Source organism: Amblyomma mixtum, chromosome 8 (genome assembly GCF_055824585.1).
Source record: "Amblyomma mixtum isolate Tamu chromosome 8, ASM5582458v1, whole genome shotgun sequence".
NCBI classification, from domain to species: domain Eukaryota; kingdom Metazoa; phylum Arthropoda; class Arachnida; order Ixodida; family Ixodidae; genus Amblyomma; species Amblyomma mixtum.
Genome location: NC_143019.1, coordinates 75,280,709 through 75,298,736, shown reverse-complemented (window position 1 = coordinate 75,298,736; position 18,028 = coordinate 75,280,709). Strand labels below are relative to the sequence as shown.

General features: G+C 48.3%; 1 pseudogene; it reads left to right on the top strand.

The window, feature by feature from the left end:
• Position 1: 1 nt before the first annotated feature.
• Positions 2-14,360, top strand: LOC149333044 (kelch repeat and BTB domain-containing protein 12-like; annotated as a pseudogene).
• Positions 14,361-18,028: the final 3,668 nt, after the last annotated feature.

The following is an 18,028-nucleotide window of genomic DNA, read 5'->3' as shown; positions in this document are numbered from 1 at the left end:
CATGTTCTGGCACTGCGGGCTGCTACCTGGCGGCGCCTTGTCCGCGGACTGCCGCCTGCGCACGATGGACGGCGGCGAATTCCTGGCGCAGCGGGGCTTCCTCCGAGTCTCGAGCCCCTACTTTCGGGCCCTCTTGGATGAGGGCTATGGTTCGCCCAGGGAAGTCTTCGTCTCCGGGGTCACGGGCTCCGCGCTCGACGTGCTGCTTACATTTATGTACACGGACCAGGTAAGTGCCGGCAGGCTGCCGCCTGCTTTTCTAGACACGAAAACTGTCAGTATATTAGTTATGCCAATCCGCACATCTCCATGAAGTACAGCCTGGACTTCAGTAACACGTTCTGCTGGGCGAGTTGGTTCATCTTGGTAATGTAAAGGCTTTTAGCGCAAAACGACTAAGAAAGGACGGGGATAGAACACAGACACAAACGAGCGCTCAAAGCGCTCCACGAAGCGCTCCTTTGTGTCTGTGTTCTATCCCCGTCTTTTCTTAGTCGTTTTGCGCTAAAAGCCTTTACATTACCAACATCCTGGACTGTATCTGCGTGCGTGCATGTGAGCCCAAGCCTGTTTTAAAGGTTGTCTGCCTACGCTATTCGGCGAAACTCAAATAAGTAGTGACGTCCGTTCTGTCCCCACTCTCAAAACACGCGTATGTGTAATTAAGGAAGAACGCAGCACAGACGCTCCGACGCTCGTAACACAGCCATCACTAGAGCCCATGGCATTAGGCTGCTTAGTGCATCATCATCATCATCATCAGCCTGACTACATCACATTCCGCTCAAATGCGTGACCCGAAAAGTGCATCGCAATTCACACTGTAGTAGACAGAGAAGTGGGAAAGCTTAAATGACGATAAGAGCTTTAACCCCATCTGTTTAGGTCTTTTGTAGCCCTACTGATGACAGTGCTACAAAAGCACTGATGTGTGGGCGCACATATCTAGACAACGCGGGAAGCGAGCCAGCGGAAAAACGACCAAAAATGAAATAGCTCTAGTAACACGGTACCAAATTCGTGCCTGCAAAACATCAGTGCCTTGATTTGTCGCGCTGGGTACCGAATACCTGAATATTTGAATGCGCAACTTGCCATGTCATAACCGACAATCTGATAGTCTTTCCGGAGGTGGCGCCACATTAGCGTGCAATCGTGCGCTGCAGCTGTTTGTGAGCGGTAAAAACGTCCTGGACGTCCTTGAAGCCGCGGACATGCTACTTCTGGACGTGCCCCGGAAGAAGTGCCTGCAAGTGCTGCTGCGGTTCTTGGCGCCCGAGAACTGCCTGAGCATGCCCTGCTCTCGCGTCGCTACAAAGACCTGAAATTTGTCGACACTGTAATGGCCTACGCACGCGAACACTTCGACGAGGTGAGGAGCCGACCCCATTCTACAGCCGGCCTGGTTTTCTTTATGTACACGTTCGGAACCTTAGGCCAAGTTCAGTACAGCTTCACAAAATAGGGTAGAATTTTCGTGGGGCCATCAGCTTTCACGGAGACATAAAAGTCCGCATCCGCAATTTACTTCCTCTATCGAGGAGTTTTGTGCTATCTCGAGGAAGATAGCATACAAAACTCTTCAAGGCGTCCTAATGGCGTAAGCATTTTCCTGTTCCGATTTTTCGCGCAAGTAGCGCTTGGGTCTCACATTCAAACTAACCGTTTTCTCTTATGATCACATTCGGCAATCTTGAGAAATTGCTTGCGGATGCGGTGGTTGATACCCATGCTTATTTTAATACCAGCGGCGATTTAAGAAAATGACCGTAGGGAAGCGTAGCGTGACTTGGACATGTAAGTATGATCGCGAAGGTCTTCAGCTATTTGCAGACCATAGAGACGCCATCTGTGATCCATTCGCCTCCTGGAAGCTTGTGTAGCGCTGCACAGCGAAGATGGCAGAGTGTGTGTTCCTGAATCAGCTTTTTTTTTGGAATTGCGATGCCTTCCAAATAAGGAACAGAGCTGCACGTTTAGCTGACGTCCTTAAGTGAGAATGCGGTACTCAATACCATGAGCAGTTTGCTGAAACAAAGAGCCATACCACACTGGTAGAGAGAGACGAGAGCTTCTACTCGAGTGTGAAATCCACACTTTCAGTCAGTGCAACTCCGAAGGAGAAGGTCCGAGTTTCGGTGCACGGCGAATAAACAAAGGAACCTAAATAACATCTCATTCCCCCTTTTTTGAATACCTTGTACCTTTCTTGAAAGATAGTACGCCCGACGCAGGTGTGGCGCCTCAGCGAGGACTTCGGAGAGACGCCGTATTGGCTGCTGTATGACCTGCTAGCTTCTCCGGAGCTCAATGTCTTGCGTGAGGAGGACGTGTTAGAGGCGATCGCACGCTGGCACTCCGCCGCCGGAGCAAGAGACACCTTCATGTTGCCCGGGCTTCTGCGGTGTGTCCGGATAGGGTGCTGTCAGCCACAGTGAGTTTGGGTTAACTAAAAATTGGTTGAACGAGGGTCCTACCCGCAATAGGGTATGGATTCGTGCAGTATTATTTGTTAGCGAATAAAACGCCCTGTGAGTTACCTGCAAACGCTGTCGACGTCGTGGCTCTTTCAGAAATATGATGCCTCCCGAGTTTGCCCGTCGTTAATGAAGAATAGCTTTCTTTGCATCCGTATCAATACCCCTCGAGAGTGAAACATCTTCGCGGTGACCTTTCTAGGAGCGCTGCCCGAGGAAGGCATGCAGGATTAATACCCTTATGGTACGGGAGAAATCCTGCGGGAGCTGCAGGAGTGCTACTGCGCCAGTTGGAACCAAAACGTTGGCTAATATTTTCGACAGATGTCGAACGTTCCTCTGCACAGGCTCCTGGCAACGGCGATATCCTACGGTTAAAAAGGAATGCGTTTGAAGTGGAGTGCTGACTTTTAACAGGCTGCGAAAAGTTCCTGCGGAGTTTGTGGCTGTGCACGACTATCAGTCGAGGGGCTGTAGGGGAGATAGATAATTTTGCACCTCCATCTCAATGTTACAGTACCCAAAAAGCAACAGCGTAGAGGGAGAATTCTTGAATCCATTACGGCCGACGTGTTGCCTACCTCACGTATCGTGAGAGAAGCTGAGTTCGCCAACCCTAAAGAAAATAGCCCAAAACTGGAGAAAGATAGCAAGCAAATAGCACTTGCACAACTTAACCGATTACTTTTTCTATGGCAAAATGAATTTAGCCACAGAAAGCGCAACGCCGTTATTTATTACGCGCCGGCCGCATTAATTAGATCAGTGTGTATAGCGTTTGGCTTAAGTATTCAAAGAACTGTCAATCCTGGCCACAGCAGCTGTATTTCCTGAAATGCGAACTAAAAAGAACGTCATATACTTTGATTTTATACACGTTAAAGGTTCCCAGGTGCACGGAATCGATCCGGAACTGAATAGTATTGTGCACCTTATATCATGTTTTATTCACCACATGACGGGCGATACGCGATAGGGCTAACAGCCTAGAAACTAAAGACAATTTTTATTGAGTGCTCTAGCTCATTCTAGGGCACATGAGAAGGTAGGTGCGCCAGCTGCAAGTACAATTTGTAAAGCATAAAACCTCAGTCCATAGTGTTGCCAGCAGTGCGAAAATATGCAGAGCTATGTTGGAGCAGAATCTAGGAATGCAGCGAAACGGTTCTTGTTCGCCCACTGTCGCTTCATGCAAGGTGGCGCTGGATACCCAAAACCACCACCGAAATTTAGAATGATTGGTACACAATATTGATTTTTCCTGGCTGTTGCAAAAAGCTTTGAGAGCGTAGGAAGTGCTTTATTGGTCATACGTTGGAGCCAGTAGAAGTTTCAGCCATTGTAATCCCCAAGTACGCGCAGAAAGTCTGTCCAAATTACTAGAGTAAAATATACCGCTTTAGTAACGTGGTGTTGGCTACTGGCAGCCAAATGAGGACGCTAGTGTCTGGTGCGCAGATAAGCAGGGCATGGAATTGCAGCAGTGTAGCCTGCAATGCATTTTTTCGGCGCTAAGTTCTTCAGACAAAACCCTGCTTATGATTCCATATCGTTGCGATGCTGAAGTCACTCTTGTGGTTACCCAAGCACGACTGATATAACCATAATAGAGTGGAAGTATTCTTCGAAATTAGGCAACATACTCTTTCGCATCTCCGATTATTGTTCGTACTTTCAGCAATTCCATCTTTGCTCCGCTCGCAGGGCCCTCGACATGTTCCGGGAGCGCTGGCCGGCGCTGGCTGAGGGAGCCGATTTCCAGGAGGAAATTACCGAGGCACTGAAACTTGGCCCTTGCAAGTGCTCGGAGAACCCGGTCTTGCTCAAACTGCGCGAGCTAGAGACTGAGCCGCCGCGAACAGCTGATTCCAAACTGGGTAAAAGCCCGGGCGCAGCTGACGCGAAAAATCTAGGCGCTGCTGAAGAGGCCTTTGTCGCTCTCAACGCCGTCGCGGCTGCTGCCACAGCACTACTCGAAGCCGCAGTCGTAGCCGCGAATGCAGTGGCACCTAGAGCTGCTGCCAAAGTAGAAGCTGCTGATCTGGCCGGTGAAAACAATGTGGAAGAGCCTGCACACCACGATAGTAAGTACATCGTTCGAAACGTACAGACATGACTGCTTGAGTTTCTGAATGAAACGTCGCCAAATTGACTGAAACAACTATAGGCACAACAGGAGCGGCATCGAACGCTATTGCGCTTTCTTATTGATCTATAACACTTTTCTCAGCCGATCATACATTCCAGCCTAATGAAGGTACTAACTGGTCTTCGAAAAGAATTACTTCACTGCAGTATTGCAGTGGTTTCTTGGAGACTTTTTCTGTTTTATCACTTTTTAGCGTTTTTTTTATAACAGAGTTCTGTAGCTAGATATATATTTTTGGCAGACGGATATCCTCTTTATTGCGAAGTCGGTCTCTCTCTGTCAAGCACAACGCGTCCTTTCTAAACACGGCGGTGCCACTGTGCCCAACGCAACATTTTTCATGCTGTAGTATGTCTTAACAATGGTGCTAAAGCGACTCACGTAAATGACAAATTATTAGAAGCTTCCGTGGTATGGTGCAACATCGACTGCAGGCGCGTGGTGGTTTACCGGATTCCAAGGTCAGCCACTGTTGCAGGGCAGTTCGCGTCTTCTGATTGAGCACCCCGCGTTTTCTTCTGCAGTTCCCTGTCGTTCTGAGATATTCGGACTTCGTGTATAACTTCCTACATCAAAACATTGAACACTATTTTTTTCTTACATGTCCATCATGACCGCCTCGGTTCATTCAAAACCGTCACTTTGTGAGGCTGTGTAACTTCTTAGCGCTCATCACGAAATATTAGTCGCCATGCTTAGCTCAGCTCTAACACCGACATTTTACTCAGAATTCTTGCTGCATTGTATAACCAATACAGAAATTCAGAGCCTCAGCTTCGCCGGACCGCAAAGCTACGCTCCAGTGGTCGGCGCGAACACATGCTCCGTTTCTTACGCTATTTCGGTGCATTTCCACACAGCTTCAGTGGCTGAGCCTGCTTGCGTAACGATCCATCTCCGAACTACGTAAGCGGAGGGTAGCTGTAGTATTTGATCATTAGGCGAGGTTGATGCTTCCACTCAACGTGGCGCCTACGCCATTGATTTACCGAAGAAGTGTGCGGGCGCCGGTAACCTCAACTTTTGAACACACAGGGACACTGTGACCACAAGCCTCGTTTATTTTAGAACGTACGTTTTCCGCCACCTGTGTGTACGCGTTCGAGCGGTGCATTTTCCTGCAAACAAATGGCACCTCACCACACTGATACCTCACTCCTTAGTTATAGACACCACTAGGTGTGAATTATATCCACATAGACCTGCAAGCAGTGTGGGTTTGTGAATTTTATTCTAGATGCGTGGACGCCTGTATAAATGCAGTTTTTATTGTGATAAGGGCACTGCCTGTACGTTTGTCACCTTCATCAGCCTGACTACGTCCAGTGCAGAGCAAAGGCCTTTCCCATGTCTCTCCAATTAACCCTGTCCTTAGGAAGCTGCGGGGACCGTATCCCTGCATAATTCTCAATCTCATCTGCCCACCTAACTTTCTGTTACGGCCTGCTACGCTTGCTTTCTCTTGTCTGACAGGCGTCGTGCCTCTGAAGAAAGCGCACTGCGACACCTGTGGGTTGGCTAATCCGGAACGGTGGCTGCCGAGATTGCCGTCTGAGCTGATCTTTGTGGTCGGCGGCTGGAGCAAAGGACGCGCGCAGTCAACCATCGAGACCTTCGACCACCGCGTGAACCGCTGGTTTCAGTTTCAGAGCAAAGAGGTTGAGCCCAGGCAAGTCGCAAGTTTTTATTATATAATTACTCTTTCACCAAATATTTAGGGCAATCCCCTAAGGTGGTGGAGATTTGTAATAAGGGAGTAATTACTCATTGACGTCCACCCAAGCGCAGCCACTCTTTCTTGCTCATGACGGTAGTGTGTTAGAAGGGCCTTTCAGTACCATAGTTACTATGATAGTGCTCGCATGTTGGAATGGTTCATAAACTATTCTATAGATACTGCGTTTGTTCCGCGAGGCTGCAATGCACACACTTCGTTCGCATTTGCTTGCAGACAATTTGTGATAAACTCGGCTTTCCGAGACTATGGTCCCCGATAGACTTCTCGCTTTTGATCAAACTGCTCGGTATTGAGATGGGCTGGGAGGCGAGGCAGAGAGGTCGCGTAATTTGTATTATGCGAAAGCACTATTCCAGTCGTATCATCCTCGAGCATAATTATTATCTCGTCTAGTGCTCCAAACTAACCCGAGCTTACCGTAGTTATTCGGGCAAGCTAGGGTCAGTTCGAAACACCATCGCGCAAGCTGTACCCAATGTGAAGAAGTTCGAGTAAGTTGGGAGGAGCGTCGCGCCAGCTATAGCCGATAGGAGGCAGGTGTCGAGCCACCAAGATCCCGTAATCATGTGGCTTCATGACAACCTGGTCACGTGGTAAGTGGCACTTAAATTTAACATCTTTCGCGAGGTTGCAACTCGGGAAGAAAAACATGGGTCGCCCAATCCCAACAGGTGGCTGTGATAGAAACAACCACCTGCCAGTGCAGTGATGCACTGTTTAACCACTACGCCACTGCGCTGGTAGTGGTACGGCTGCGATGTAAGAAGGTTATGTAAATAATGATCAGTTCTGGATATATGTATGTTAACCTAATAAAGTCCTTAAGGCTGAACCGAAGTGTCCCTTGCTTTCGCACATGTACTCGAGCTACCTGCGTTAAATCCTTTCATTTTTCAGCCCACCTAATGAAGTGTCCATGTGGCTCACCTAACGGAGAATGTCAGCGCATGTTAATAGAGCCGTAGGTTTTGTGCTATAGGCTTTAACGTTCCAAAACGACTCAGACTATGGGAGACACCGTAGTAGAAAGCTGTGAATAATTTCGACCTCTTGGGGTCTTCGAAGTGCACTCACATCTCTCAGTACTCGGACCTCTAGCATTTCGCCCCTATCGAAATATGGCAGCGGCGGCCGGGATCGAACGCGTGTCATTTGGGTCAGCAGACTAGGAGCATAACCACTAAGCCACCACGGCGGCTCTGGAGCGGTTGTGCTTCAGACATGAACCAGACATGAGCTGGTTCAAGGATTCCGTATGATACTCGTACATATCATCCTGCCTGTAAGAATCGAAGTGCCTGGCGACCAGTTGTAGGTCTCGCTTGCCCCTCTCCACGAAGTGCCTTCCTGGCTTTGTTCTTCGTGGTTTGAACGGCAATGAACAAGCAATTCGTTTTGAAATGTTCTGTGTGTGGGTTGAATACACTGTCCTTCCTTCCTCTGGCCTATATTTCACATGGGGTATGATCGGCGTTTTCAAGGGGGCATGCACATTTCGAGGAGAAACTTGTTGGGATGCATACACAAGGCATATTTTGCAGCGCAACGTGTCCTACAGTACGTGGAGTGTTTTTAACTTACATGAAGATTGTGAAAATTCGGCCCTTGTCATAAAAGAACCTATTCTCAATAAGCAGCTTTACTTGGCTAAGCACCTGTGCTTAAGGTTCATATATCCGGTGGCGTCAGAGTAAATGCAACTCCGAATACCGTTCCAGTGCTTACCGTCTATTTCACAGTTAACATTTAAAAAAATGAAGCGATCCTATATTGCCAACCTCACACATTTGGCAGGTTTGAAGCGATCGAACATGTGCGTGATGAAGCAAAGTTCGCTTTCAAAGTGAATGTGGTAGTCTTCAAGAGGAGTGCGACACAGCCTGCTTTCACTTCAAGCAGGTGTACCCCCCTTGTGCAGGGCGTACCACGGAGTTGTGCAATGGAGGCGGCAGCTGTTCGTGATCGGGGGCTTGAAGCTGAGCTCCTACCTTCGCTCGGTGGACAGCTTCGATCTGGACAGCTGCACGTGGCACCACCACTCGCCCATGCTCTTCACGCGTGCCTACGTGGCTACTGCAGTTCTGGGCGACCACATCTATGCCATCGGAGGGCACACTGGTGAGGATCGCTTTGTGACTGTCTAGGATTGCTCTAGCGCCCATCAGGGGGTGAAGAAAGGACTGCTGCTGTACCGCGAAAGAATTCGTATTTTGTAACAAATATTGTCATTGTTTTAGCTTCATAACGAGTACAGTTTGTAAGAATCTGTTTTTTAAGCATCGTTGACGAGAGTTAGCACTGACAAAATGATTTCAGTAGCGCCGCACACACAAAAAAAATGCTAGAAAAATTTGAACGTGCTTAATATCCATTCCTCCTTCTCTTATAACCCTCTCGCATACCGCGTTCTTCAGCCTGCTTAGGCGATCATTACTTGACTTCGAATATTTTTCTTACTCATCTACTGAAGCATCTTGCAACATCTTGTGTATTGCCAACGTTAATATCTTTGTGCATTCGTTTTCGCTTCGTCTTCGCCGCCTACCAGCGACAAACCACTCCACCGCAATAGCGTCTTAAACGGACGCCAACCTTATTGGAATGAAAAGGTGTGCGAAAAGCTTGAAATGCTTTCAGTGTTTTATTGAAAAATCATTTATTAACTTCGTTATTTGTTCTGCCAGCATAGTGAAATTAGGGGGTCACATCTTGGCGTGTTGCGATCGTGTGGTCTGCTAGGTTTACTGTACAAAACAAGTTAGTTGGAAGAATGACGTGTATGGAGAAAACGTGTTGTTTGGGCATATTTTGAGGCGACAGTGCTCTTATTAGGTAGAACTCTTTCCGACGTACACTTCGTTTAATGATTGCAGAGTATCATGATGCGAAGTGTAGCTAAGAGGCAGCCTTACTGCAGCTTGTCGCTTCCTGCCCTATACTATTTCCATTAATATGACGGCTGCTTCTAGGATATACTTGTTCCAAGTTCCAGTTAAAGTCTGTGTTTCTTAGAGGGCGCCTTGTATATATTCATTAGCAGCGCTTTTGGATATGGTTCCTTGGTTCCTGAAGAAGCATAGTGCAAATGTGTTGGTTTGTGTGTTTGACTACAAAGTGCAACTACAGAAATAAATAAAAGCCACATGCAGAGGACAATTAATCAATACTCTCGGCGCCATGGATTATAAGAGTGGCGAAGCAGGAAAGTTGCCGCCCTATTAACATTATTTCTGCTGGTGTTCTTTTTGACGACTCAAAAAAGACAATTTCTTTGATAAAACTTCCCATTGTCCTGTCAACTTTCACTACGTGTGGTCTCCGAAATAAAAGCGATGTCCAAGAATAGTGGTAGTACTAGAAAAAGGATCCGAAGATCCTCTAAAGTTAAGAATTCTGGGAGGGGCCAATGGGGTTTTGGTTTTCTTCTAAAGCAGGTTATGAACCAGAGCAATGGTGAGATTAAGCCGAGTTAAGGGAAGTGTACTGGCCATGTCTGAAATGATAGTACAGTAGGCATTCGTGCCTCGTGTAAACAGTAAGGCCTTTTTCCAGGAGGGCAGGTATACTAGACACATGAGATTCTGACCATATCAGGTCTGTGAATGGCGTTGTACGAGAGAATAATTTTCCTCAAGCTTCACTTGCGTCGAGAGATGAATGTAGACTGACGGGGTGCTTGACTTCAATCCCCCGCCGCAGGCGTCGAGAGGACGAGAAGTGTGGAGCGGTATGAGCCTCTCAGGAACCAATGGACCATGGTCTCTCCCATGAGAACGCGGCGCAGCGACGGCTCTGCTTGCGCCTTTAATGGTGAGTAGCTGCCACGTGAGAAACCTAAGTCAATTAGGAACCTTTCTTATTTTTGTTAAATATACACAGACCACACAGATCGAAAAAGGACCGGACCAAAAACCACTCCCAACTGAGCACACATACCCACATCGATGATTCGCCTATATATTAATGGCAGGACAAGACCAGACCTGTTAATGGTGCGAGAACACGTAGCGGAAACCAGACACAAAGGACGTTAGTTCCTACACATATAAACAGCCAAGGAAAATATTCGTCAAGAAACATAGCTATTCAAATAAATTGAGTGCCAAGCTCTGGTAGCACTGGCCATCAAGCGTCTTATTTTTTATTTTGTTTTCTTTTTTGTGGCATACTAGTATATGACGTCAGCCGCCGCAGACACTTCTTGAAGCTGCTTACGCCTACAAGCGAGGCACAAATCATGAATTCAACAGCCTTCTTTGCGGGCACGCGACGGCAGTACCAGTTACCATCAAACTCTCTGGTTATCAACACGGTGGATTGGTCTTTCGTTAAATCAATGTGATGCCGCATGTATGTAAAGACACGGTACTAATTTTCTGTTTTGTCCATTGTTTCTAGCTCAGTATAGGACAGGCAGCAGCGGTACCTTGAGCGCAACGCTTTGCAATCGACAGACGCCGAGAAAACGACGCGGTCGTCTGTCGCTGAGTTATTTTTGCCCTCCATCTGTGTTTTCTTTTTCCTATAAATCTACTCGTTCTCTGCGTCTTACCTCTCTTCACACAGCCAGTGGGTCGACTCATGTTGCCCTCTTGTCACTGCTCACCGTGGCATGTGGCAGTTAAATTAATGACTGGTCCCCAGAGGCCGCTCAAGAAGGGTAACCTTGGTCTCACAAGTCCCACCGATGGCAGCAGCCCATAGTGGTAGCACCGCATCGCATCGCTTAACCGCTGCACCACTGCGCCAGGAATGGCATAAGGAATCCCAGGGACATCGGAATGTAGAGAATGACGAATTCCGCATACATGAGTATTAGCCCATTAACCCTATTTGATCAACTTCCGCCAGTGAACAATGGATACGAACACCGGAACCGAAGCGAAAAGCGAAGTTCTAGCTGAACCTAAAACGCTTTTTTGGCCTAACTGCGAAAATCGAGTTCCATGCTCGGTTTCACGGATGCTTCCTTCCTTTTCGCTGTTGCCTCTCTAGCCTTTCTTATGGGTTCTAATCCCGGTAGCAACGCTCTCTGCAAGATGCCGTAAGAGGTTACTGCCCAATAAAGCACTAGTCCTATACTGAAATCAACAGACTTCCTTCAACTGTCAGTTAGAGCGCAGTTCTTAGGGGCCGGTTGCTTCATTCCACATGTAGCCGTCAGGATCGACTTATTCGGCGCAATAAACCACCTGACAACGTGTTTAGCCGTGTGGCATATTTCTAGGTGGTACCGGAGCGAAGCACCACCTGCCACGGCGAGAGCGTATGAATGGACAGCTGGAAGGTGGCTGCCACGGGGAGATCCCGGAGGGTAGCTAGCAGCGTAGCACCCCATCAGCCAGCTGTGGCAGGCAGCAGCTGCCACGGCTACGATGGTTGCATTACCCGGTAGACTACCGTAATCGTCCGTTCATCTCTTGCTCCATGGCTGTTTTCTATTTGCTGGAAATGGATGGGGTGTACGGTCACCTGAACAGTCGTCCTTCGCGCAGGTCGCATATTCATCAGCGGCGGTTTTAACGGGGGCCGCGTCCTCCAAAGCGTCGAGGTTTACACGCCCTCCCTGAACTCGTGGAGCCTAGTCCAACCGCTGCCGGGCCCACGCTGCAGCCACCGCATGCTGGTGCACTGCGGAGTGCTCTACGTCATTGGAGGCTTCGACGGACGACGCCGGCTGGACAAGGGTGAGAGCAGGCGCGCTCGCGCTGAACGTACACTCAAAGGCTTCGGGTGAATTAGTTTAAAAAGGCCTTTAATTAGTTTGCTTAGTATATATCTGGAAATGATAGCTGTAACGTTAAGAGATCGGAAGCGGGCAGAGTGGGTGAGATAACAAACGCGGGTCAATGACATCGTAGTCGAAATCAAGAGTAATAAATGGGCTTGGGCAGGACGTGTCAGGCGAAGGTGACCAGTGGTCCTTAAGGGCAACGGAGTGGATTCCAAGAGAAGGCAAGCGTAGTAGGGGAAGGAAGAAGGTTCGGAGGGCGATGAGATCACGAATCAGTAGCGGAATTAGCCAGGCCGATTGGTTCAGGAAGTATAACAGCTCGACAGACGCTACAATAAGGAAGAGACACTCCTACTCCGGCGACTCGCTACCGCCAGCATATGTGGGCTGCCTGTTTGTTCAGCAGCGTCATCATTTCTTCGTTTATCGATCAGCCCAGCACAGAAAAATCGAAGTTTTCTGTTCTGAAAAAAGCGCCACACGCGTGAGTGTTGTACTGATCACTTATTGAGAAAGAAAAATTGATTATCTCTCCCATAATAGATGACAATATACGATATCAGCTATTTAGATTTTAGTTTTTATCTTCTGTGCAATTTTCTACGCGTGCGTGATCAAAATGTATTTAATTCACGAGCGCACAATGCTAGTTCGCCAGCTCTGCTTGGTGCTCCTTCTGTTCAGCAGCTGTTAGTAATAGGACTTGGACCCACAAGTAACGCTAGTTAACTTTTTACATCTGCGAAAACAATTTTCAGAAATGAAACAGGCTTACCGAAATTTGCTTTGAACTCCTGTCGTCGAGCATGAAATACAACTCTGTGAAAGCTGCTTGCAAGAAAATGGCAGAACATCCTAGTTCTCAAAGATTTTGCTTGCTCAAAGCTGTCTTGACATACCACTATTGCTTTGCGAAAACGGCTTGTGCTCGCTTCCTTTTAGTCGTTTGCATTTTGCAGGTTGAAAATTGTGTTCTCAGTCAAAGCGGCGTTTTTCTCGTTTGAACGGGATATTCAATCGATAATGTCCAGCATCAATTTGTCCGCCCTTCAGAAAAAGCACAGGCGGTAGCAATTCAGTGCCAGCCTTCCTCTACGTCTTCCTATTTCCATATTCTCAGTTTTTAAATTGTCTTTTCACAGCGCGGTTCAGGTACCTACCAATATTGCACTAATTACAGCGCTTTTCTTCATTACAGCATTGCCATGTGGAACTGTAGGAAAATTACATCGAGCCCTCTTAAAGTGTCTGCCTACCTTGTGCAAATTAGAGCGCCTTTTCTTTGTCAGGAAACACTAGGATCTGGATTTACAGGGTACAGGATTCCCAGGAACTAGACAAATTAGTACGCTCATGTTTCATGTATGCTTAGGGTGAACTCACGCACCGTTCTCCTCCGCATTATGTACACAGCAATGTCTTAGCGCTGTTGCTGTGCCGCCTTTTCGCAGTAATATGCAGCGAGGCCAGCCTGCCGATCAGCTGGCGCGAGATGCCCAGTCTCAGCACTCCCCGCAGCTCCTTTGCGGTGGCACAGCTTGGCGATGACCTCTACGTCATCGGCGGCTACAACGGTAAGTGCCCGGCCCAGTCAATCATTGTGGTCGCCGATTCTCGCACAGTTCTCTATTGCACAATGCACGTCGACGTCAAAAGCAGGGAGGACTAAATGAACGCAGCCGCTTGAAGCACTCACTGCTGACCTGAGCACTCTGGATATTCTTCGCTGTGGAGCGCATGTCATAACTTGGTGAAAAGGTTGCGTTAGGAAAGCTCCGTGAGGGGATTAGCACAAGAAGCGCGATCGCGAACGCACGAGCGAAGTTCACCTAGCATCTGATGGTAATATTAATACTCGCGGCTACCACTGCAGACGTTTTATATGTCCAAATACGAGGAGCGTCTTAGGGAGAGATCGCCCAGTTCGCACAATATATCTTCCCGTGATCAGGGATGGCGCTTCGGACATATGATGTAGACCTTCTGCATGCGGCCTCGACTCGTTTAAGCTACTTTCCAATCTTTCACTAGGGCCGAGGTTGCGTTACGATGCCATGGCTTTCTTAATCTCCTCCCTGGAACGCAGGGACTTCCCTGGTTGCCGATGTTGAGAAGTACACGCCGGGCGACGACAGGTGGCGTGAGGCCGAGCCGCTCAATGGTCCCGTCGGTGCCCTTTGCGGCTGCACCGTCCGCGGCGTTGAAGTGTGCAGGAGCTACTCAGCCCGTGGCGCTGCCTTTCCTCTGAATGCCGAACAGTAGATGAGGCTGCGTTTGCACCACAGGTTTTCGTGGGCATCGGATCCTGGCACTCTAGCGCCCTAGCTTGCCCTCCAGGATTGCAGCTCTCATCAGTGAAGGACTGCGGCTACGTGCCTCGGCGGATGTGTATGGATGGTACTCGAGCGCTACTGTTTTGGCATGGCTTTCTCTCAGAGGAGCAACGGCAGCAAAGTTCATGTTAAGTTGCAAGAGCTGGCCCCCAAGATTCGGTCTACGCCGACGGACTGCATATCTAAATCCATGGAAGTAAAAAAAAAGCAAATTAACATTCTGATCGATTTTGTTGTACCTTAGATATTATTTATTTTGTTGGTAGCGCATTAAACCGATTAAAAATCAGTCCTGACAAGCCCATGTATAGAGCGGTCGATGGAATAGATACGGATGAAAAGGGATATTGTAGAGTACCCTGTTCAAATGAAGAGAGGCGGGGTGGGGGGGCTTAATGAAATAAAAGCGGCAGCTGTACGAGTACGTTTTTTCGCTGCTCAAGAAGGTCCTCGGGGTACTTACACAGACCTGCTAACGGCTGTACTGAAGAGCCCGAAAGTCACGGTTTAAATGGAATGAGTATTATAATCCTGTTCATAGATTTCTTTTTATAACGAGTGTCATTGACTATGTTTCCTTGTAAGGTTGCTATATGACAAGCCACAAAAATGCCGCCCTGAGCCTGCTTTCGCGATATGCCACGCTTATATGAAGAAAACAATACACCATACGATTGAAAAACATGAAATTTTTCGCCACTTTAAAAAGGCACCTGTATATACGGTGCTTTACCCACGTCGACGACTTTCTGCTACTCCCTTGCATCACTCAGTGGGCTGTCAGCGGCACCACAGACAGCCCATTGCTATCTGCCGCGTACAGCGTTAAAGAGCTGGTGTCGCAGGAAAGCCGGCGTCGTCGTCGGTATCGGCCTTGTTGACCGTGAGTGAAAAAGACATGAAAAATCCCAGAAGGAGCCTAGGGGGCAGGTGGGCCACGTATGTTGCAGGTCACTGGGCGTCATGACAACCTGTTCACTGGATTGTCAGTAAACTGCCCACCGTGTTAGAAGGCCCGGAGCCGGGAACTATGGGTCGGGAGAGGTTTCTCGCAAAGAATAACCTGGGTCACATATGCGCTCTCTGTGGCAGCACCTCGCAGTCGCAGGGCAGTGGCGCAGGAGTGAGATCTATGAATCTTGAGGAGAAAAGGACCAATCCAGCATATAACGGCAACCGGGCAAATGGGTCCAATGAGACGTTTCTGAAGACTTCTCTTAGCGGATCTGAGTCTCATGAAAAAGCAAATGATGCGCTAAACATTGCCATATCGACAAGATATATACAAGAAATAATGCAGCATGCGCGGCTAGAATATATTATATATTTATTCTATATATATATTAGAATATATAGAATATATTCATCCTATATTCTGATATATTCATCAGAAAGGCAGTCTATGTATCAGCAGCCCTTCGATTGCCTTATCCGGGAGTTGAGGTATCTGAACTCCCACGTGCCTTCTAGAAAACAGCAGTGTGCTTGATTAGTGTTTCTATATATACCTCTTCTGTTCTTCAATAAAAACTAGTTGATAGTCAGCGCTTGTTTGTTTTACTCTTTCGTCTTTCGTTTTTTCCCGTTCTTGTTGGGCTGTGAACAATATCATGAATTTGATTGTGAACCAGTGAGCCTTCTGAAACTTGGTCAAAATGTCCTTCCCCTTACTTTTTACTGTGTTCATTCGCCGCTATAAACTTTTCGGAAAAAAATCCTTGCGGCGCACTGATAGTTTCTGTTAACTATTGGAAAGCGTCTATACGCTCAGCTAGCATGTGTAAGTTGGGGCTTTCTAGTGCAGAAGTAACCTGCTATAAATAACGGCCAAACAGGACCGATTCAAGCTTGAAAATTCAACCTGCTTCCTAATAATCCTTTTGCTTTTCTTCCTGCGATATTTCAAGTGGTATTTTAATTTTAGCACCGGCCGCTTTGGTGGTGGTGGCAAAACTTTATTTCCCACAGTAGGGGTCCTGAAGTACACTCGGCTAATCGCCAGGTGTAGAGGGCAGCTCCCACTTAGGCACAGAGGGCCCGAAGCTCTCCGCCGCCGCGCGGGCCTGCTGGACAGCCCGAAGCTGGTCGTGAAGTGAAGCACTTTTTAGTACTTTGTCCCAATGTTCCTTGTTCTGGGCGTAGGTGTCACTTGATGCACAACCACACAGCATATCGGTCAAGTCTACACGTTCACTGCACTGGTCACACACATGTTGTCCGTCGTAGTCTGGGTCGATGTGCTTCATGCGCCAGGGGTTGGGGTATGAGTTCGTTTGGAGCAAGCGTAACGTGACCGACTGGCTGCGGGTTAATTTCTTATTCGGGAGGGGAAACGCTCGTCTGCCTAGATAAAAGTGCTTAGTGAGCTCGTTGTACGTGAATAATTGATCCCCGTGCTCGATATGTGGAGTAGCGGGGGAAACCGGAGGGAAGCGGCCGATGAGCCCTCGCACCGCCTCGTGTGCGATCTCGTAGAGATTCCTCAGGCCACCCCCTAAGCTGCCCATGTGTGCCGGCAACCATACGATGGAGTGATCGGCGATGTAATTTCCGCCTAAGATTCATAGCGTCGTCTTGTCTATTCCGCCCTTGGCGAAAGCTCGAGTGGCTGCTCTAGTGTCGCTGTACACAGCTGTGAAGCTCGAGTCTGAGAGCTAGTGCTATCGCTGCTTGTTCAGCTACCTCTGGTTTCTTCGTGAAAAGTGTGAGTGAGTTACGCGTTCGCCCGTGTCCGTGGACTGCTGCTACCGAGTAGGCATACTTTCCCGGCATGTACGCTGCATCCACGAAAGCTGTCTGGTCTGGAAACCTTGCCGCGTCCACAGTGAGGGCTTTGGCGCGAGCGAGTCTTCTTCCTTGATTGCGGATCGGGTGTACGTTTCTTGGGAAGGGGAACACTGTAATTGCTTCTCGCACGACTTTAGGTAACTGCAGGACGTTGTCCCTTTCTGCTATGGTGTTCAGGCCGAGCTTGACGAGAATCTTTCTGCCCGGTTTAGTTCTTGATAGGCGTGTGATCTGTGCCGTGTGGTGTGCCTCGATGATTTGGGCAAGGTTATTGTGCACTCCTAGCTTTAAGAGTAGATCAGTGGAGGCATTATCCGTATTAGCCTGACTACTCTCACTGCAATGCTATCCCCGCAAACTACTTAATCTGATCCGCCCTCCCCAAGTGCAGGGTAGCCTAATGGGCATCGCCTGTTTAACCTCCCTGCCTTTCCGTCCATTTATCTCTCTCTCTCTCTCTACCACCCCCTGCTATGCTTGGCTTCTCTTCAAACCTAATCCGTTATCACTGATGACCATCGGTTATCTTGCCTTCGCATTACATGCTCTGCCCAAGCCTATTTCTTCCCCTTGACTTCGACAAACCTCTTTTCATCACCGAGCATTTCTTTCCCTCGCACCCTCCTCCACTGTACTAGTCAATACCTGCCCACCACAGAAACTACATGAAGGAAGCTGCCATTCAGTCTAAAACCATGGCAACGTTGATGCTACCACTCCTTTTTCTCGTCCGCATTCAGGCGAAATTGGGGATTGTGATAACCGTAGAACGTTTGCCTAAGGCATCTCCATACTACCCACAGCCTGCTG